General features: G+C 40.0%; 1 long non-coding RNA gene across 2 annotated transcripts in view; it reads right to left on the bottom strand.

Annotated features, from left to right (window-relative positions):
- LOC101749505 overlaps positions 1-22,045 on the bottom strand; it is a 198,248-nt gene extending 176,203 nt beyond the window's left edge. For both annotated transcript variants that reach the window (XR_005860213.1, XR_006939400.1), the window contains exons 1-2: positions 21,973-22,045; positions 21,806-21,867 (exon numbers count right to left, since the gene is read on the bottom strand). This is a non-coding gene — a long non-coding RNA (uncharacterized LOC101749505). The remainder of the gene's footprint in view (positions 1-21,805; positions 21,868-21,972) is intronic.
- Positions 22,046-22,492: the final 447 nt, after the last annotated feature.

Raw genomic sequence — 22,492 nt, 5'->3', positions numbered from 1 at the left:
TTCTGATGACATATTTTAAAAATACACACCTTTTCATTTCTTCAGAGATAGAGGAATAACTCAAAGTTTGCTTCAGGCAGAACTTGGAAACCTCTTCCAATGAGTTGTGTGAGGGGAGGGTCAGGTTGGGTGTGAGGAAAAGGTTCTTCTCCCAGAGGGCAATGGGCATGGAACAGCCTCCCCAGGGCAGTGGGCATGGCACCCAGCAGCCGAAGCTGAAGGATAGTTTGGATGGTGCTCCCAGACACAGCTTTTGATTTTTGGGTGGTCCTACATGGAGCCAGGGGTTGGGTCTCTTTCAACTCGAGATATTCTATGATTCAGCTGTTCTGAGCACTCACATTCATCACAGAGCTTTAAAGTCCCAATCAAGCAGAGTCAAACAATGGCCCAGTCCTTGAAAGGAAACTACCTTTGGTCTACTGCACTAATAATATATCTACACAAGATGCACCAGCTAGGAGATTGTTCTAATTGTATGGAGTTTGGAGGAGTTGCTCCTAGTTTGCTCTCTAAGCAAGTTCAGAACCAGGCTTTTTCTTCGGAGGTCTTTTCTTATTTAACTAAAGCTTGAATCAGAAATAAAAGCAAAAATATATATAAGTACATGGAAAGCAAAAGGAAATCCCCAGGCACATACCTGCTTTTGAAAAGGAGCACACATTTCTTAAAAGGGAAGCTCTGTATGTATCTGTATCATCGATGGGGATACTACATTTTGAAGCAACTCCTGTTTTCCCCTTAATTGTTCTGTCAACCTGTTTGGGATCTCATCTACCTTCCTCATTACAGCCTTCAGAGGGAGGGCTCCTACCACACTAGGAGTCAAGAGCAGATCATGTCTCTCATTTAGACCCAACACATCTTTCCACAGCCCACTAATTGCATGGCAGCTCAGGCTCATTTGTCTTCCAGGATCGTTAAAATTCATCACCATGCTCTGTGAGCTTTCACTCCTGCCCTTGGATGGGCAGCTGTAGATTATTTAGCCAGACCAATCCCTAATGTTTTTAACTGGGAACTGACCCCAGCACCTGAGCACCTGCTGGGCTCTTAGTCTCTGTCATGTTAAAAGAGTGCACAGAAGGACCCGAGCCATCAAAAGCATCCTGCTGCATTACATTAAATATTGATAAAAAAAATATGCAAATTGTTTATTGATCTTCTCCAGGAAGGGCTGAGATAATGAGAGAGGGACTGTTTGAGATGATGCTTGGGATTTTAAACTTTTTTTCTTTTAAACACATTAGACAGTGTTGTTGATAGCTGAAGTTAATGAGGTCTTTTGGTTCACTCAGTATTTTAGACCTTACAACTGGTTTGAAGATAAAAGAGATCAATGCACCTTTATTGTACATCACTGCCAGCAAGTGCCCTGAAAAGGGCAGGCGTATTTGTACAGGTGCAGTGCCAGCACTCCTTACTAACTTTACGTGTACCACCCTGGTTAATATTATACCACTCAAAATTGTCTTATCTTTCATTGTATTTGTCTTGCAAGGCTGACATGCATCAGAAGTGGATGCTCACACCGTCTCCAACTTATTAGCAGCTCGGTATATAATTAACACCCAGACACTAGTTGTTTTTAATTTCCCCTTTGCTCAGAGCACTAACTGCACTGCATATGCTTCCTACCCTTTATGTGATTGACATGTGACAGCTTTTAGCTGCCTTTCTGATGCTTTCATCCTCATGGTGGAAATTTCTTCACATTCAACACCCTTGGTTTTTGTTTTTTTCCCTACCTCCCTCTTCCTTAAATTTTTAGGTCCTCTCTTATGTCTCAGAGGAGCAAGCAACAAGAAACAGCAGGTGGGCCAGAGCATGGTTGCCCTCATGCAGCCCATTCATTTAAAATCATAAATCTGTCACACATGGCTTACGTGGAGAATACTGATTCTGTGCCTCCATCGGACCAAATTCCAGACAGAAATGCTGTGGATGTGGCTGCAAGCAGCTACCCTCAGCAATTTGGTCCCCATTAAATAAATTCCTAGAGCATCTGCAGCTTGTTCAGGAAACAGCAAGAGGCAGGTCATGAGGGCTTGCAAGGCAGAGCCCAGGCTGCAATGACTGTCTTTCCAGACTAGTACTGATTTGAAACAGAGCTTACTTTTCCAAAGCAGCCGAAGAATAAGCTTCACCATAATTATTTAAATTTCTGTAGGATCTGGATGATAACTCCCTAGGTGAAGACTGGTACTGTGGATGAAGCTGCACAAAATCATACTGAGCTGCAGCCTTTGCCTCAAAGAGCTTGCAGTTCTGAGATGAACAGAGCAGGTATGGACCTGATCTGAATATGAAAGAGTGATTGGATGCAGTGAAGGCTCTGTAGTTTCTCCTGTGACCCACAGCCCAAAAATGTACCACCTGGATGGTTCTCAGAAGACAAAAAGGAACAGGGTTACACTTTCTTCCTCTTTTCTTTCCCATTAATAACCTGCACCTGACAACACAAAAAAAGAATGAGAAAGCAAAGAAAAACTCAGAAATAGGATGATTTGCTGCAAATCGAAGCCAGTAAGTGTCAAGATTGCAAACACAACCCAAATCTGATGGATCTATGTCTGCTGCTATGGCTCCAGTACAGCATCCCCTTAGACTGTTGTGCAGGTACACACAATATGAGATGCAAACTTAATGTGCACTGTTAAAAGCAAGCCTATTTTGTTAACATTACTAGTTTGTTTTGGCACATAAATGGGTTTTTCATGAGAAATATTTTCAACACAAGCAAAAAACAGTAAATGAAGGTGGGCAAATACTGTCGGAAAATTGAGGGTGACACCTGGGGACAGCACACCCAAGTGGCATGTCCAGATAAAACCCTGAATGTATCATACTCAAGTTCAGGCATCCACTCTGTCAAATTCAGAGTAACTTGGAATTGAAAACTTATCTGCAGCTTCGTCCAGGGGCCTGATCCCGTATCTACGATGTACTCACTACACCTGCCACATGCAAATGCCTCAAAACCAACTCTCCTGACCATCATACAATATGAAAGCAAATACTTCCATACCATCATATTTATAAGCTTCTATAGATTTGAATATAGAAAACCTTGACTATAAAATCTGAAGTATTCAATCTCTAATAGCAATTACATCCCAGCATGGTTAGGAAAATGTTTAGGAGCAATTACTAAATATATCCTAATTCATGTACTGAATATATTCTGAGACTTTGTATCATTCAACATCAGCTAAGAATATGGGATAAAAACTTGAGCTCTGCTTTCTCAAGGGAAACTACTCCTGTGAAAGCTGGAAAAAGTTGATTTTCCAAAGCAAATTAGAAAAACAGAAACAAACAATTATTCAAAATTGAATGGTAGAACTAAGCGATTGATGGATTATCCTGTGCACAATTTCTAGATTGATGCCATACTATGGTGTACGTCAGGGCACAACAGACCTGAATTATTAATTGCTCAGTGATTCCCATTCTCTGAATGATACACTCCCGAGTGCTTCACTGAATGTATACTCTGTACATGTAAAACAAGAGCAAAAGCATTACTGTATTCCCAGATAAACATAAGCATTTTTAGGTCTGACAGCATTTTGCTGCCCCCACCAACAGAAAGAACCAGCTGACTTAGAATTGCAAATCAGCAGGAAAAACATTTTATCCCCTTCTCTTTCACACCAGAGTATTTAGTTATGAATTTATGCAAACAAAAATTTCAGAGCTCTCACTGCTCCAACAGTCTCTTGCCTGAGGTGCTTTCAAGTCCATAACTGCAAAACAGAGGGGGTGGAGTAGAGTCCCAACATTTCAGACAATCAGCTCTGAATGCATGTTACAGCCTGTTTAGTTGCAGGGCCCTATTCATTTTCTGTGTTTCAAAGAGTCACTTGCTTGCACACTGCTTTCCTTAAATAAATAAATAAATAAATATTCAAAGAAATGAAAACATATGAAAACAATATCAAAAGGAAAATGCAAGTAAGAGACAATAGGAGGAAGCTGTTATACGTGACCAAGGAAATAATATTTTTTTCTCTATTGGCCATATCAGAACTGAAAACACAAAGAACCTCTTAGTCACACTTCTGTAGGCTGAGAATAAAACCACTGAAGTCCTGATATCTTCCTCTGTGAATGTAACCAGAACAGGCCTAAAGTATTTTTGTATTTCTTTACCATAGTAAATGTATTTGCAGTTCAAAACCTCAATTCACATTTAAGCAAAGGCCACTATAAAGATTTCTGTGATGCAAACAGACCTCAAGGTAGGAGCAAATTATATTTACATCCACTGAATGACCCTGTTGAACAGTGAGACTGTCATAATGTGGCCTTCATGTCAATAGAAATCAGGTCTTAAGTTCTGAAAGAAGAAAGCAGTGACCACATTAATGCATAGCAATTATCAATTTTTAAATCAGATACTTTAAAACAAAGTCTTCCAGGTTACAGTGTAGGTTTACAGGAGGTTTCATTTATTTGCTGGTCATATACCATGCAAAAGGATGTACAGGAGCACGCCAACTACACTTGCACATCTGTCTGGGCAGAAGTGACCCCATTTAAAAGACAATTTCATCCCAATTGGGAACAAAATCTCCTAGAAAACAACCAAGATCCAAATGCATCATGTGGATGGGAATGTCTCCCCAGTTGCCCAGGTACTGTTGACCCTGGTAGTGGTGGGAGCACTTTGTTGGCTGTGCTACAGCCACCAACCCAGCAGGCTGTGGGTTGTCTGTATGGTTGGCAACCACTCTCTGGGAGCTTTCCAGGCTCCCAAACCTTTTAGGTCTCTGAGACAGACATGAGCTGCTACCAGTTACAGATGGGAGCCAAGGAGCTGGCTCCAACAGACTCCTCAGCACTCACTGGACAGGTAAGCTAAGAGGAAAGATAACAGTTATTAAAACACTTCCTGTGCTCTTCTACCTCCGTAGATTATTTTGGATTTAAGCAACAGGAATTTTCTGGGAGGAAAGGATTCCCCTGGGAAACATCCAGCTGAGCCCAGTTTCCACTTCCCTCAAGAAACACAATTATCTCCAGCAAACACACAGCATCAGATACAACCAAAAGAGAAAGAGAATGCTTCTGAAAAGTCATTCCTTTCACAGGATTCCCACACTGCTAAAGAATTAGTGAGAAAACAAACCATATCTGACAGATATTAATCACATCACTTAATACACACACACACCAGGTGTGCTGGAGATGAGATGGCAGAAGAATTGATATAGAATAAAATTAATAGTTCTGAAGTATTTTTCGCACAAGAAAACCCTGTAGCATGTATGCCTCTTTTCTCTCTCTCTCTCTTCTTTTTTTTTTTTTTTTTTTTGTGTGTGTGTGTGTGTGTGTGTCATAATTATTAGCTGTTCTTTCATCAATGCATTTAAAGCTAATATTCTGTAGTCAGTCATTTGGAAAGAAAAAAATGGTATTCTCAGGAATGACAAAACGCTACTCAAAGAAGAGCAGCAACACCACACCTGCAATCCACTTTGAAAAATTACCTAAAGCCCACAATTAAAGTTCCTGAGAGCAGAGCAGAACATAGCCAGTATCATATTTAATAGCAGACAGCATTCCCATATCCAACATTTTCTCATCGTCCCAGCAACCCAAAAGGATATTGCTTGTCAGGATGAACCCATGTCTGCATGCCCCTCAACAGCACTTAGTTTTCCAGCACTCCAGTTTAAGCAACTTAGCATAAATTAAATAATAATAATAATAATAAAAGAAGTTACAGTGTGATCATTCCTCCCCCTGAACAGACCTTTCCTGACTCCTTGGCTGAGCACCAGTCCATCTGTTTGTTTTTGTATTTGCAGGTAAGCATGGCAACAGCCAGAGTGAGGTCACTGAAGAAACATTCAGGTTAATGCAATCATTTCATCCCTTTGAAACGCAGCACATCTTGCCAGCAAGGCCCCACAGTGGAGAGGCAAGATGTTTGCTTAAGAACAAGGGACCTTGCTCTTCATTTCTGCTTGTTTTGTATTAACATATCTCAGCAAATTTCTTTGTTTGAAGGAAATTTCTAAAGATAAATAGAGATCCAGCAATGCCAAGACCCCCAAAAAATCTATATCAGCGTTACTGGTGACTGAAGAGGTGCATCCAGGAGGAAGAGGGCTCTGCCACCTTTCCCAGCACCACTGCCAAGAAGAGAACACATGGCTGATCCAGTCCCTGACCTCAAATTGCTCCAGATCAGCATCAGATCTCATCTACATCCCTGAACCCACCATCCATAGTCACGAAGATGGAGTTGGCCCCATAATGCCTTGGTCTGCAACAGGACTAGAAACAAGGGAAATTAATGAGATATTTGTAGAACAGAGGAAGTGATTCGGTTGTGACCTCCCAGAGCTCTTGGAACTAAAATTTATAGACAAACAACTGTCATCAGAACTAATAGGAGAAGGACTTGGGGACTACGCAGTAATATGATGGATCCTATTGTTCTTACTTGGATTTCTGCTGTACCTTTTGTCAGAGATAAACACACGTATCACTGCTTCAGCACTCACAACACTGAAAGTAATATACATAGCCTTCACCGTACTGTCCGGAAGAAACACAAGATTTATTGGTTAGGAAAAAGAAAAGTGAAGCATACCCTCTTAATACTGCAAGGACCTAACTGGATATCCAATGAACATTTTTTCATTATCTTTAATAAACTTCAATGGTCCTGATCCATAGAATTACTACTTGATTAAATCAATGACAGAGCTACAAGTTAGTTTGCAATAGTGCTGGTGGTGTTATTTCTCAAGATACAAATCTACTGCTAACCACTTTCTTTTTTCTCTCTCTCACCTCCTGTGTTACTTTTGTTTTTGTTTTCAACAGATCGTTTTTTGAGCCTACAACTCTGGAATTCAACAAGTGAAAATGTTGATTAGAATCAAAAACAGATTTTAATGATAAACATTTTTCCTGTATAATACAAAGTAAATGAGCTTTTGCTTGAAAAAAAAATGACATTAAAGGTCAAATCCTGACACAAACACCCCCTCCATTACATCCACTGATAAAACCACCTGTGATTTACAGTGGCATCTAGATTTAGATCTAATGATCAAGCTGATATCCACGCAAGAGAAGAATATCGGGATTTGTACTGGAAATTCAAGGTGACACTCTGACCTTAGCTCATGCTGTGGTGCTTTTTGAAAGGGAGCGATAGGACCAGCTTTCTTCTCAATAGCATGAGTTCAGACAGAAGTGTCAACTCTTGTTTTTACATCCTTCTTTTCAAGGTTTTAGTAAATATTGCTTAAATGTGTTCCGAGGTGGATAAATATTTTAAAAGGGGCAGTTCCTTGCATTAAGTAGAGTGCAATCAAAATTATTCTGCTTCAGAGGGACAATACTTTTATGCATGCAAAGACTTGGTTTGTAAGAAGTCATTGCTTTTCAAGGAAAGAAAAAGAAAAAAGCCAGCTCGTATTTCCTGTTGGTTTATCTCCAGTGATCCTTAAAATAACAGAAAATGTATTTTTCAAATGCTCAATTTCCACCAGAAACTAAGCTTGCCAAAATGGAAAACAAAGCATGAGCTCCTGATCTTCCAAAATCTGGAGATCTTGAAAATATGTTTTATTCTGATATTGCCAGAAGTTGCTTAAATGCATAATGCTGATGAGATTGTTTGTCTGATTTTAATGCAGGTAATGTACTCTGAGCTCAGTGATCCAAGAGAAAATTTCCCAGCAGGCCACACTTGACAAGCAGGTGTCACTCAATCATGCACGTTTTCACCTCCCTGAGAGGACAGATGGTCCCAGCCTACTTAACAATTCCACCCTCTGTTGGCAGCCCCCTCTCCAATGCAGTGCCATAATAAAGATGCTCTGAGATTTGTGTTAATCTGTGGTCTTTGGGGTAAACTGTAAACAAAGTGTGTAGAGTTATCGTTTCTCATTATGAGCTGGACCTCTTACCTTCTCCTCTGCCTATAGCATATAGATGTCTTTAATAGCCTATACCCCTGGACTCAGCTTTCATGGAGATTAGTCCCTATCATTTTAAGCACCACAGAATTACTTTGTCTGCAGAGACTTGACCTAATCTGTTTGAGGCTTTTACTATAAAGGCAGTAAGACTGCCTTTTTTCTTCAAATTAGGAGAACAATGGCTTAAATTGGCAATAGCTCCTGTTGCTGAATTTTATGCATATGCATGTATTATACTTGCCGATTTCCTGCTCTGAGATAGGAGAGGTAGTGTTATTTCTCTCGTCACCATTAAGCAACAAGAACAGCAAGGATTGGGAGAGGAGGGAATATAACAACCTTACATCTGAACACCAAGTTGAGGGGGGTTATATGTCGATTCTTTTTTTCTACTGCTGTGAAACATTTCTACTGCATCCAATTCCCCCTGTGTAAAATGAAGATTATCTTCTCCTCACAATCTGACAAGTGCAGGAGGGAAAAAAACAGAGGGAGGGAGTGTGTACAAGAGTTCTCAGAGTCAAGACTGTGCCTCCTATAATTTGTGCCATTAGGGAATTTTCTAGGACTTTCTACATACGGAAAGGAGAAAGAAGGTCAAAGGTTCAGAGTCCTCATAGCACTCCTAAAAACAAAGCCAGAGCTGCTTCCAGGACCACCACATGCCACAGAATGAGGATGGAAGGATATTACATCATTAAAATGAATTATCCAAATGCATGTCTCCATCTCAATTTTAAGCCCCTTAATCTCACCTTTTAGTTGTAACAGAGATTATATGACAAACAAGAAGCATTGCAACGTTGGCTTTAGAGTGTGTCAGGCACCTAAATGGAGGTCTAAGAAAGGTGTACAGTGCCTTTAACATGCCATGAATTCAGTAAGAGTGGTTGGGTGGACAGAACTCGATTGATATAAGTGAGAATTTTGTCCATAGTTTAATTCTGATAAATAGCAGAAAGACACTAATTTCTGAAGCCAGTAGAAAGAATTAGACAGATTTAAATCTGTGTCATTTCAGAAAAATCTTAGGTTTTTCATTCTTAATCAAAATTTTGCAGATCTGGAAATGATTTTGTTAAAGGCAACAATACATACCAAATGGGAGTTCAGAAGAGTTAGGTGACCCACAACAGTGCTGATTTGATAACAGGGCAGATGTCACCATAGGTCCTCAGGAAATACTTTCTTGCTTTCTCAGCATCTACATCTTGAGGAATATTATTCCTCAAGTAGTAATGAAGGCTTGCAGACCTCATGGAAGCTAATCCTCACTGATCAACCAGACAAGAGTGATGGAAATGATCCCAAGCTACTTGAAGACTATCAAGTAAGAGAGAGATGGAAGTGGAATATAATTAAACAATCTGGTTAAAAAAATCCTGTATTAAAGTCTAAATCAGCCCTGTGGTCAGTAGGACATTGTACACTCTGGTACCTATCTTCTGAATTGAAAATCAGCGGAAAGCTTCTCCAACATAGCATAATATTTTATTAGTACTGCAACTGAGCCAATGTATGCTTCTCCGTGTGTTGCCTGGTTGTTACGTGTATTACAGTGGTGCCCAGATGGTTCAGCCAGTGTTGGAGATCCAAGAGGTTCAGTGACATCCCAAGAAGCACATGAGCTCATCTAGCAGTCACAGTCCAGCTCTGCCCAACAGGTAGGCCCAATCCTGATCAGGTCCCCAAAATATCCTGCTTTCTTTGCCTTGTTTGTTATTCTGGGCTCACTGATAGCTACAGAACCGCACAATCAGAGCTGGATCAACCTCACATGGTGAGAAGGGGAGGATAAATGGCGACAGCCTTCCTTTCAATGGCTGACTGTGGAGATAAGCCCCGAGATGGAGATTTCTTTCTCAGTTCTGCTGTTGGCATCCTACACAGCAGACTACTGGCAAGTCCTTTCACTTTCTCCCTCATAATTGGAAATGATGGGAACTTCCTATGGATGTATTCCCTGGGATGCTCAGTGGAAATAAAGGAAGAAGAAATAACATTGCAGAGCAGGGAGATGATCAAAGTGCTAGAGTAGTAAGTCCCTTGCCTCTCATCTCAGTACCCTGTAGTCATAAAACTGTACTCACAGAGCTGGTGTGCCAGGTTCCTCCAGCACCCATCAAGCTCTGCCCACACAGCTTAGCCATTTCTAGCTTTCAGGAGCTACAATAAGATCTTATCAGACAACTTGGGCATGTGTTCCTTTCTTATTTTTCTTTCCTAGATACAGAGACTTGCTCACTTACTGCCTTACAATTCCAAGCCCAGAGAACATTCCTGTGTTTTGCAAACTCAAGCCATATGAATAGCCTATAAGTATATTTTGGAGAAACCATGTGAATTTTCTCCTTCCATCATTAAGAGAGCTCATAGGAAATGAGACGCAAAGAACTCATAAGGTTATGCATGTTGAAATTGCTGCCAAATATACCTTTCATCAAAAAGAGGAAATAATTATATGATTATTTCCTGTAAATTCAAACCACTGTGAAATGAAACGCGAACAGAAGAGTAGCTACATAAGGCAGCGCAAAACATGCCTAGACATACCATGTTTTCAGCTGTAGCTATGAGCGGATGCCCAGGTAAGAATAAAAACAAAGGCCAGTAAATATAACGCTTCCTCCTAAGAGTCTCCTCCTTTCAGCTGTTTCAGTTTAAGGATTCTGCAACTGGAAGAAGAGGACAGAGGACGAACACAGAAGCAAAACTGTAAACCAAAAGATTCATCCTTACTGAAGGAGGTAGTAAAAATTACTTTCAGATGTAATTGAAGGGATAGTCAGAGTTTAAATTAGCAAAAGAGCTATCAACTCACAGTCTGCTCTAAGAATTATTTTTCCTCTTTTTCTTAAGTTATTCAGCACTAACAACAAATTCTGGTGATAAGTTTAAAACATTATAAGCTATATTTGAGGAAGGGGCTATGTCTTTATTCCATGTCTAGCAATGCTCACAAATATGGAGCACTACAAGTGAGAAGGAATTTATGCAGTTCAAAATAAACATGAATGAACTATATCTGCAGTAACATACAGGCAACACTACATCTTCAGTAAAAGGTGTGTACCTTCTGGCTCTGAATTAGAAGCTCTGTGCATGGCTATTTGCTAACATGCTCACACAAATGGATTCTACTTGCGCAAAACCACTTTCCATCATTGCAAGAGGAAGAGCAAATATATCTATGATCCACTGCACATAATAGCACTTTCTTTCCTATCCATACTCTTTGAAGAGTTGGGTACCTACCAGAGCAATTATTTCCGCTCCCAGCCGTCATTCTTTTTTCCATTCTGATCAGTGCCTGATTCACTGAAGCATCTATTGATAGCAAAAACCAACTGTCTCTGATCTTATTTTGGCACAAACAGAAGGAAGAAGCAGTGCATACAGTAATAAGTTACTCAATTGCATATGCTCTCTCCAGCTTGTACATAACTGTCTTCCTCTCCCCAAATCTCTCCTCAGGTCACATAATGACAGAAAGGAACCAGGTTGCCTTCTAGCACAGCTAGATTCAGTGACCACCACAGAAGTGAAACAACTTTCTTCTCAAACATATGACCTCTGCTCATTGTACAGTCAACAAAGTACAGTTGGAAAGAGTATCGTAGTGAGATAGCAAAGGAACAAACAGAGAAGGAATGCTCACCCGTATCTGAAGATCTAGGCTCGCAATGAAAAACTCCACAAAGGAGGGATCTCCAGAAAGAGATCCTTCCCTAGTGGCACTCAGCCCTCAAATGGGGTCTAGAAGGGGTGTAGCCAGGTTCCACTCCTTCCAGTTACGCAGGTGAACTGCCTTCACTTGTGCTCCCACAGCTGACCCGGTCGTTGCCTCAGGTGATCAATCAGTGGTTCAGGCTGTGACTCAACAGTTCCCATACGCTCATTTACACAAAAAGAAACCTTAGGATGTTGGTGATGAAGTACCCTTTTATGCCTCTGAAAGGAGTCATCTGAGGACCATAACCTGGCCTATGTAATGAGGCACAATGAAACTAATGAATTTAAAAGAAAGAAAAATCCTAACAAGATTTTGTTATCTTTAGGGCTGGACTAGGAGAACATAAACAGGAAAGAGAACAGGTATCCTACTGCTTAAGGGCTGGAAGGGAAAAGACAACCAAGATCAGAAAAGCATTAGACAAGCAGAACTTTTTGTACACTGCTAAAGCTTCCAGGGACAAGCTGACCAGTTACTGCTAACAGAAAGGATCAAGAGGAATAAGGGAAGCTTTAAGGTACAAACTGAATAGCTGATACAGAAATCTGCTAGACTGGAGGGAGATACGAGAGTCAGCTGTTGAATGGGTTTGTAAAAAGTCATGGGCATCTGAGATGTTTTATCTAGGAAAGCACAAGAGAGTGCACCTTGCATTAAAGTCTCTATAAATGGAGAGCCTCACAAGGACCATCCTCAGGCTGTTACAGACACTAGTGGGGTCTCCAATCCCCCGACAGTGCCAGAAAGTTGAATCTGTAATCAGACAGACCAAAAAACAGCCCTACATCCAAAAAAAGAAAAAGAACATTTTTTTCTGGAATTAATACAGTATTAAAGATCGAGTTCTGTTGATAGCACAGTCAAGTGATCACAAAGAGAAGGTTTGGGATAGAGAAAGACAAGGGCAGTACCTTCAGCATGAAGCATCTGATAAGGCACCACAAACAGCAGGAACTGACCCCGAGTATTACTGCCCTTCATCAGGTTGCAGATAAGTGAGTTTCTAAGCAGCCCTGTAGTTCCCAGAAGCTGTGGAATCTTTCCCTCTGTACTACCCAAATCTTTCCATAAAGACCACTAAACACTAAACCCTTCAGTTTGAAGGAGCCCTAAAATAGACAAAGTATTTATTGAATCCAAGATTTTGCACTATCCTTCAATGATTTAAAACTGAAGGAGCACCGTAAATTCACCTCTTAGGCAAAAAAAACATACCTAAAGTTGCAAGATGTCATGTATTAGTTGCCCTTGGGCTGCAACTTTCCAACTGATAGATAGACGTGAAGCACATGGAAAGGGCAGGATCCTTCACACAAGCAATTCCAGTGGCAGCTTCTTCCTCAGAGACCTCATCACACTCACCGCCGTGACCTAGAATATCACAGTGCTCTCAGCTGGTGCTGAACTTATTGATCAAATTCCTTATAAACCTGTGAACAAACATCCTGTATAACGGAACAGACTGATGGCTTTTTGTCCTTATTCTTAAAGCAAGAACTGAATTCTCAATCACAAGTGATTTTTTTCCAGTTAGAAGGTATGCTATTCAGGTTTTCTTTTTTGCAACTTTTTTCCCCAAATTCTCATTTAACCGTTACTGAGGGAAATCATGTTATCATTCTATTTTTATATTTTTTTTCCTAAGTTTGTTTTTCCCTCAATACAGGTTTTCTGTGTGAGCATAATATAGGAAAAACAAACAAACAAAAAAAAACCACCACAACCTAACAGGAAGAAAAATAAGGTTCTTTGTTTGTTTCCTGCAAACTACAATAGGACATAACAGTCAAAATGAGCAAAATCATTGAAGGTATTGATAAAACTAATTTAAAACATTTTCTTCCAGCTAACCCTGAGAACTTAGGGTTTAAGACTCAGATTTAAGATCATTTGGGATTCGGTTAAATACAGTAATTGGTCGTAAGCCCAGCCCATCTATGCTAAAAGCATTGCTGGAAACTCCTCATGTATTTGAAAGGAAAACCTGAAAGTCAGAGAAAGAATAATTTAGCATATAGCTCAGAGGTATCATTAGTAGCAACAGTGTGATGTTAAGAAGAGGGAAATTTAGGTTAAGCAGCAGGAGGGGAGGCTGAGCTCAGCCACGGGTGTGATGAGGAGTGGGAACTGTGCTGCCATGGCATGACCCCAGGCATGGCACTGCCAGGGAGCTCTCCCCACACTCAGTGCTTCCCCTCCTCTTTCTCTGTTGGTAATTTCCTGCCAGTGTTAAATTATGGGATCGCCCACAATACTTTTAAAACCATATTGTGCAGAAGATGTGTTGTCCTGCTACACTGGAAATCCACAAACTTGGCAAGAGATTCTACAAGACAATTTCCCTCTTGCTGCTGCCCCTCCATCACAATCACCCCCCCACCCCGTGCTGACAGGGCCTTGTGAGTTTCACAGATGATGTCCAGCCCACAGAGCTAGGGGGATTCATAGAATCATAGAAATCATAAAATGACCTGGGTTGAAAAGGACCACAATGATCATTGTGTTTCAACCCCCTGCTATGTGCAGGGTCGCCAACCACCAGATCAGGCGGCCCAGAGCCACATCCAGCCTGGCCTTGAATGCCTCCAGGGATGGGGCATCCATCACCTCCTTGGACAACTTGTTCCAGTGTCCCATCACTGGTTTTCAAGCTCACCTGCCAGACCTTGTTCCTCCTCACCCAGAAGAGGAGATTTTGAACTCTCCTAACTCTGTTAGCTTAGTATATTTTAAGACTTAATCACTTTAACATCAGTGATTAATGGGGGGGGGGGGGGGAGAATAAATTGAGAGAGGAAAAATCTTAATTATCTTTCCCGCTTTAAAAATTTTTGTATTTTAACAGGTAAGAGAGTTTCCATGTTGGGTCTTTTTATTATTATTATTATTAATTTTTTTTTTTTTTTGGAAAAAAGAAATTTAAACACAGCAACCTGATATCCAAAAAACCTGCTACAAACAGAAAAGGATTTAAGCACTGCATAATCTTTCCCAGAGACTTTTTCAAACAAAGATGCTGTGGTTTTATTTGGTTTCTACTTAACTCTCTTGAGAGGGCTCTCTTGAAATCCAGGCATGAAAAATACATTCTCAGTTCAGACACAGAGATTTTAGAAAAGAGAAATGCAGTAAGACAGCATTTCATTTGCAAGTCTTATACATTTTAGCAGTGTCTATCGCTTTTCACTCAGTAAATCTTACTGAAACCAGTACTCCATGCAAAAAAAAAAAAAAAAAGTCCTTTAAATTGAAATATTTTGTAATATTTCTGTAAATTATATATTTCTATAATTATATATTTCTATAAAATATATAATATTTATGTTATATATAATATTTATATAATGAAATATACATATAATTATTAAAAACCATACATACATAACATAAACAGCTTTGGCACGTCTGTAAATGTGGGTACATAGGATGCACGTACTTGCATCTATGCATGACATGCATAGACAAACCATTTGACAACATATAGTGAAAAGTAATGCGTATCACTGATTCTAAATATAATGCATATAATTTCAGCTAGAACGTTGAGAAAATAAGCTATGAATATATACTTGGGAAAAGTAGGGGAAAAATAGAAAACAGTTAAAATTTAATAACAAAAGGCTTAGAGCTGACTTGTAATACTTGAGGAAGAGACAGAATTTAGTCATAAAAAGAGTTTTTCTAGTATTTAGTCATATTATTCAGGTTCTAAGAAAGAAAGGAATATTGAACAGAAATGACTGGGCTTTGTTTGCATATTTTGGTGAGCTTTTCCATAATAATAAACTCAGCTCAGACTCTTTCAAGCCAAGTAATTGTGTCTGGGAGTTCTGTTTTAAATATGCTCTGGGGCATCTCATTGTTCCCACTGAGTGTAAAATAGATTGTTTCTATGCTTAAGGAACTACAGTGTGTGGGATTAAATAATACACTTAATGAACAGGCTAAAATGACTGCATTCTTGCTATTTCAAAGGGATTCCAGGAAAGAAAACCACCCAGGCTCATTGGAAACAGACTTTTACCACCTCATATTTTATTAATACGCATTCTGTAGTGCACCCTACTTAAAACTGCACTTAAGGAGTATCTAGCTATGAGATTACACACCACTGATTTCCTCAGTATAAATATCTCATCTTTCAATTTACTTCTCCTTCCATTACACCCAAGACCAGTCCTGGCCAAATGGGCTCTTGAGGTATGAAAAGAGTGAGTCACATGCTAGCGAACTGTGAAAAAAAAAAAATGAAGAAAATTGAACCTAAATCCTAAATCTCTAAATCCTAGACTATTAACCTAATCACTCAATTAGATCTACCAAAATGACAGGCTTCTGTCTCAAACTTGATCATGGCCTTTGACATGACAAACAAAACTCAAATCTTTCCAAAATCCCAGATATGTGGCACCTTCCACAGACCTATGAATAAGGGCTTATTGCCTTCCTTAGCTCTGACTGGGGTCAGGAGCCCAGCCTTTTGCATTTTATTGCTCGCCACCAATATCCTTTGCTCAAGAGATGCATGTCATCTGAAGGTAGGAGGCAACCTGGCAGGGATGTACCCAGCCACTGCTTCCCCCAAGACCAAGCAAACCACAGCAAAAAACTCTTTGCCCAGCACTGCAACACCATTCAGTGAACATACTGTTTTGTGAGGGTATAACACATCACTTGATTCCCACAAGCCATTTAGGATACCCTATTAACCTGCACTAATAGATGAACCAGTGCTGAGGTAGCAGTGAAGTGATGACCAAGCTTGTTCTGTAAAACCCAGAATGACGCAGTTCCCGACAACCCCAATACACAATCCCCTCTGAACTTCGCTTCCCCTTTGCATTTGGTACATCACACATGAAAGCAGATTTAATTGCTATGTCATGCTTATTTCAAACACATTCCTACTTCCTCATACCATCGTCTTCCAACGTTCCTTCAACAAAAACCCATCTTCCCACACAGCAGTAATTTACGGGAACTCTTTTCTTTGTATATGGTGAAGTAAAAACTCTATTTTAAAACAAAGGAATCAGAGTTCTTTCCCTGCCTTGCTTGACTCAGGTGGAGAAGGACATGGATTAGCAGTTGTAGCACCACAGCATGGAAGAAAGGAAGGATTTGCCCCAGGTCAGGTGTATGCTTCTTGTTATGGATAGATAGATCTGCTTCTTGACAGTGATAGAGAATAAGGTCAGCTCTTCTATCTCCTTTTGTTAATCCATGGCACGAAGTACTGTTTGCTCAAGTTTTTTATCACTGGTTACCTCTCACATGCTTTGCATAACCCCTTGTACATGCCCCACTGGCATTTGCCATGTTTCACAGGTGGATTGGAAGTGGCAAATACCCATACATGCATGTTTTAAACTCAGGTGCTTAATGCTGTCTTTGCTACCAAGCTAGCCAAAAGCCTACAAACCCTTAATATTTTTTTGGAAAGTGGTGTCTACGAAAAAAGAGAAGCTGCCAAAAAATAAAAATTAAAAAAAAAAATCTACCACTGGCACTTCTCTCCCTTCTAAAGCATATGGAAGGCTCAAGCCAAAGACATTTAGGCTTTCTGCCTTTCTCCGACTTTTACTCTCTACTGGGTAGAAAATAGACAATAAAGAACAGCTCTAATGATCTCAATTCTAAAGATTAATGCATTTCAGAATTTAATGAAAACTGTAGACATCTGATCTTTATGTTTTTCTCAGTATGTATAGGGAAGTAAAAGTTTTATTTATGAAACTCAGAGTATTGGTGCATGAAAAATACTTGTACACTTTGTTCAGCATTTGCAGATAGTCTCAGTAATTTGTCTCTGATGGCTCAAACTATTGTAATTAGCAAAATCAGACCATGAGATGGAGCCAACAGAAATGAAACATTATCTACTGCTGCCAATGCTTGCATCATCCTGCTGAACTGACCCTATAAAATACCTAAAAGGTGAACCAGCTGACCAGAATCATAAATTGTGCACTTCCTTCCATTCCAGCTATCAAAATTCATTGTGGATATTGTCCTTCTGCTCTAACATTCTATTTTACTCTTTTTCTTTTTTTCTATTTTCCCAAGAGGATAGCCTTAGAATTCTTATATACCCCTTGCTACAATACACTCTCTGCATGACCAAAGACCAATAATACACGGCAATGATAAAGTGAGTAGTTGAAAAGTCTTCTCCCACAATCCAAATACCAACATGTCTCCTGGACTGCTCAGTCCCAGAGAGAAAGGAAAGTGAGTGTGAAGAGTCATACATTACTGCCTGTGCTTAAATCAGGGCCTGACCCTTGCATAATCCTATGTGAAATTTAAGTTCACAGGGAAGCTCTAACTTCATGAAAGTCTACCTAGAATTAAATAAATAAAGAGAACACTACTTAAAACTCAGCAGACTGGTAAGCATGTGCTACATCTATTGCTCTCTTACTTCCACATCATCCTTCCCCATGAAGCTTATGCCAACGCATGACAGCTGGCCTAAGAGTTGGCTTAAATGGCTTTATATCAACTGGGAGCCGTTGACCCCAGAGGAATTCATTGCTAGTTCCTTACAGCCAGGTGCCAAACTCTTTGAGCTTCCTCAGTTGAAGAATTAAAATCACATTTGCTCACACAAAGCTACCGAGAGACACAACTCTATATCTAGGAACAACACTGTTTTTGCTTGTTTTTGTTTTGTTTTTCTGGGTTAAAGTATCAGAAATCAGGGCAGAGGAATATGATTCAGTAAACACCATTATAAAGAACTCTATTAGTTCTCTAAAGATGTTGTGGATCCTGACAGCTTTAGCTCTTGACTTCACATACCACTTCAACATTAAACTGTGACTTTCAGTGAAAGAAAACACCAGTCTTAATGGCTTCAGAAAGCATATGTAGCTGCAGTGCACCATCACACTGACTGAATCTTGTCTTCTCTGACCACCATATTATCTGTCACTCTAAAGCTACTGTGGATGTATTGCACCAGCTTATCTGTTCCCCTTAAGCTTGGGGATTTATGGACTACAAAGTCTATTTGTAAAATCTACAGTAGTTTGAGTGTGAATTCCTCACAATAAATTTTGCTTTCAACAACCTTGGATTTTCCTGTTACTGATTTGTCATATCCTGGACACCTTCTGTGAATTGGAGCCTCATAACACATGTCTAGAAGTGGGAAGATGACAAATATGCAGTACCTGGATAGTGAGACTTACAATGTCATACAACTGGTGCTCTGAAGATTTTCACCTGCTCTACAAAGATGCTGGATTATCCCAGCCATGGATCTTTCCAGAAGAAAGACATAGTGCACATAATATTGCATCAGTTGGCATAAAAAGAGAAATAGGCAAATAACAGAGGAGACTCAGTATCTGGTATCTGATTTTTGTGTTTATCAAATGTCAACTTTCCTTAGAGATCCAACAGATTTTGTCTGGGTGGCAGAAATGGGTGTATCCATTGATCCTCCTAAACACCCTCAGTAAATGTGCATTACAGTACTGACTTCAGGATCTCTCACACCAATAGGGCTGTTAGGTGTTCTGGCATCATCACAGAAGGAGAGCATGTAGGGGCCCCCTGGTGAGCAGGTAGAGCAGGAAGTAAATGCTGTTTAAGGTTGATAGCAAAGCACTAGAGAAACAGAAGACAGTTACCTGTAGGAGCAGGTCTGTCTTAGTTATTACAACAAATAGATATTTGAACTCTTTCATGAATATTTGAACTGAAGCAGATGAAGATGTTTGTGAAGTATTCTACCTAGAAAATAGGTTTAAACTTGAGTCCTTTCTGCAGAATGCTTAATAAACTTTCTACACATGAGGCAGAGGCAGATTACCAAAGTAGTGCAGCCAATACCACACATCCTGTCCTTTCTCAGGGATACCTTCCACCTCTAACAACCACCGTTTTGTCTGTGAAAAAAGCCTCCCAATATGTATCTGGAGAAATTACTGCCTTGTTTCTCAACTCCTGCCACTTCTCCAACACGTATTGCCAAAGCTGCATGCACTATTTTTCAGTCACACAACTGAACGATAAGCCACAGGCAGGTGGTTGCAATGGAAAATAGTTCTCTCTTCCTGAAGCAATGAATGAGAAATGAATCAATCTGGTTGCAAGTTTGACTGAAAACTACACTGCTTCAGATCTGTTTCTTTCTTACTCTGCTAGCGACTGTCCTTCTTTTCCCAACGGCACCTCATCAGCACCAGCTTATTGCTAGCACAGAGGGGTATGAATTCTCTTTTTTTCCAGGCCAGAGGCATTATGAAAGAACAGAGCTGAGCAAGAGAGAAGGATAGCATAATAAAACAAGTGGAGGGAGAGAGTTCATTAGCTGGGGTGCCAGCTTTGAACTGCAGTCTTTTAACAAAGGCAAACTCCAGGCTTGGTCATCTTCTGTCATTACCTCAGAGCAGGAGCCAGGCAGGCCTCTGCATGCATTCGTATACGTATGGCAAAGCAGCATGGGAAACCTTTAATAATTAAGTTCAAGTTCATTCCTGTTCACTCCTGAATATACCCTTTAAGCACATTATTTTTGGCAAGGTTGCCAACCCCCAATGCCTGTTGTCGCCCTGGCAGTTGGGCAGACATTGGACTCTTGGCTCTCCCAGCCTCCCTGCCAGCTCCTTCAGGTCTCCCACAGTTGCAGCCATTTCCACTTTCAGTCATCGCAGCCACAACTGCTGCCACCACAGACAAGTGCACATTATTATTAATGCATTATTAAATTTTCTCTCACATTTAGAGCCTTGTCGATGGTGCTCACACTGTGGTGATAAGCACTATAGGAATGGTTATAAATAATAAATACTATCCTTCTCATGTCTCTCCCAGTTTCCCAACCCAGTAGGTATTTGCTGCAAGGCAAATGTAGATCAACTCCATTTCTTTTTCTTTTCTTTTTTTTTAACTGATTAAAAATACCAGGGTGGGGAGTTGCCACAAGGTAAGCAAAAAGCCCCTTCTACTGTGAGATGCAGCCCAAGAGATTTGAGCAGCTTCTGTTCCCACCAGGGTACCTTTCCTTAAAAGAAGAGCACTAACTCTAATTTGCCTGCCATATTCCTGCCCCTTGTGGGGCTCTAGGAACTGGGTAAGAGAGTGGAAGGTTAGAGAAAAGGTCCAGATTCTCTTGGTATTTGCTATTTACAGTGCAACAGCACAGTGTAATTTTTAATTGGGGAACACATAATCTTCAGCATTTGCCGAAACCCACTAGTTCCAAATAAGAGCCCAAAAGAGCAGAGTGCCCGTGAGATTTCAAATGTAGCTTATCCTACCTCATTAATGTTTGCTATACATTTTTTTTCTTTTTTCCCTTTTCTTTAGCTCCTACAAATTAAGTCTTTGAACACTGTTAACGTTCCTGTGCACCTACAGTTCTTGATTTCTAAGCCACTGAAAGATTTAGGGGATCTTTGTTATTACCTAGATATCTATAGGAAACTCTGGAAAAGACATGGCTTCAGAGGAGTACTGAGAGGTTTTAAAAGTAGTAATGGAAATGCTTTGGTAGTTTAGTCCCAGGGGAGCCCAAACCAAAATCTAGACTAACGTTCTGAGCCAGGATACCTTAATCTCTTCATATCTATATGATGAAAAAAAATTCATATTTTCACTTAATATCTTTGCTTCAGCTGCTTCAAAACTTGCTTAACATTCAGGTGCCCCATTGCTATTCTTTTCTGAAAGATGGGCTAAGTTTTATAACATTATCATAACAAAAGAATCTATCTCAGCAGCAGTACTTTGCACTACTTGGTTGTATCACAACATGCAAAGAAAATGTCCCACCCTGATGGGTTAATTGTCAGTGTATGTTAAATGACCATTCAGAGTTTATCCTCATGTGAAGCTGGGTTTAGAACTCAGATGGCTACAAAATTTTGGTCAGTTTAAAGTAGAAGAAATTAGTTTCTGTTCGCCTGCAGAAAACTCCTTTGATGCATGCTGAAGAACATATAATGAAAAACACACAGATTTGACACTGAACCAAAACATCCAAACTATTTAGCACATAAATTCACCTTGATGCCATTTACGTCTTTAGTCACCCACATGAGTACTGCATACATTTATTAGTAAACATTCTTACTTAAGGTTATAGACCTCACACTCAAACCCTCATTACCAGGTTTAATTTTCATGGGAATTCTTCACCCACATTCTTGACTATTTTTACTTCCCCAGCATCTACAACAAATAAAGAGAGCTTTAAGAATTAAAATAAGGTCAAGCAAATGTGGAACAGTTGTCACTCAATACTCCCAAGACCTAATCCTTCCCTATGCTACTTACTATCTAGAGTTCCTCCAACAAGGTAAGATACTAACTCATCAGAGAGAAGAAAAAACACAGCGTAGTAGCAGCTGGACTCAGTGAAATAACACTGTCAAGATCCCTTCCCTAAAATGGAGATGGCAATCAGTCTATTCCAATGTTTACTTTGTTATCAACCAATCACAACAAACAATAATTAGATTACCATGGGTCAGCTTTTTTCTGGAGAGGTCATGCAACAGTTTAAGAAGTCCCTGGTGTTGTATTGATGAGACAGTCCCAGCATTTTCCTTCCAGACAAGAAGCATTTTCCATCACAGCTTTATTGGAAGAGTTTCACCTTCTCTAATTACAACACATTCATCACACAACATACAAACCAGTACATACAACACGGAGCCAGGAGTTATACCAAGCAATGGTAGAAAGGATCAAACATTTTGCTCGCTCATCTGAGCGCATGAAGGAGGAATTGCAAATGTATTTTTCAACCCGAAAAGGGAATGGTAAAATTCTCAAAGTGTACAATAGCCTTCTC

Source organism: Gallus gallus, chromosome 5 (genome assembly GCF_016699485.2).
Source record: "Gallus gallus isolate bGalGal1 chromosome 5, bGalGal1.mat.broiler.GRCg7b, whole genome shotgun sequence".
Taxonomy (NCBI): domain Eukaryota; kingdom Metazoa; phylum Chordata; class Aves; order Galliformes; family Phasianidae; genus Gallus; species Gallus gallus.
Note: the sequence above shows the minus strand (reverse complement) of the source record. Positions and strands in the feature narration are given on the sequence as shown.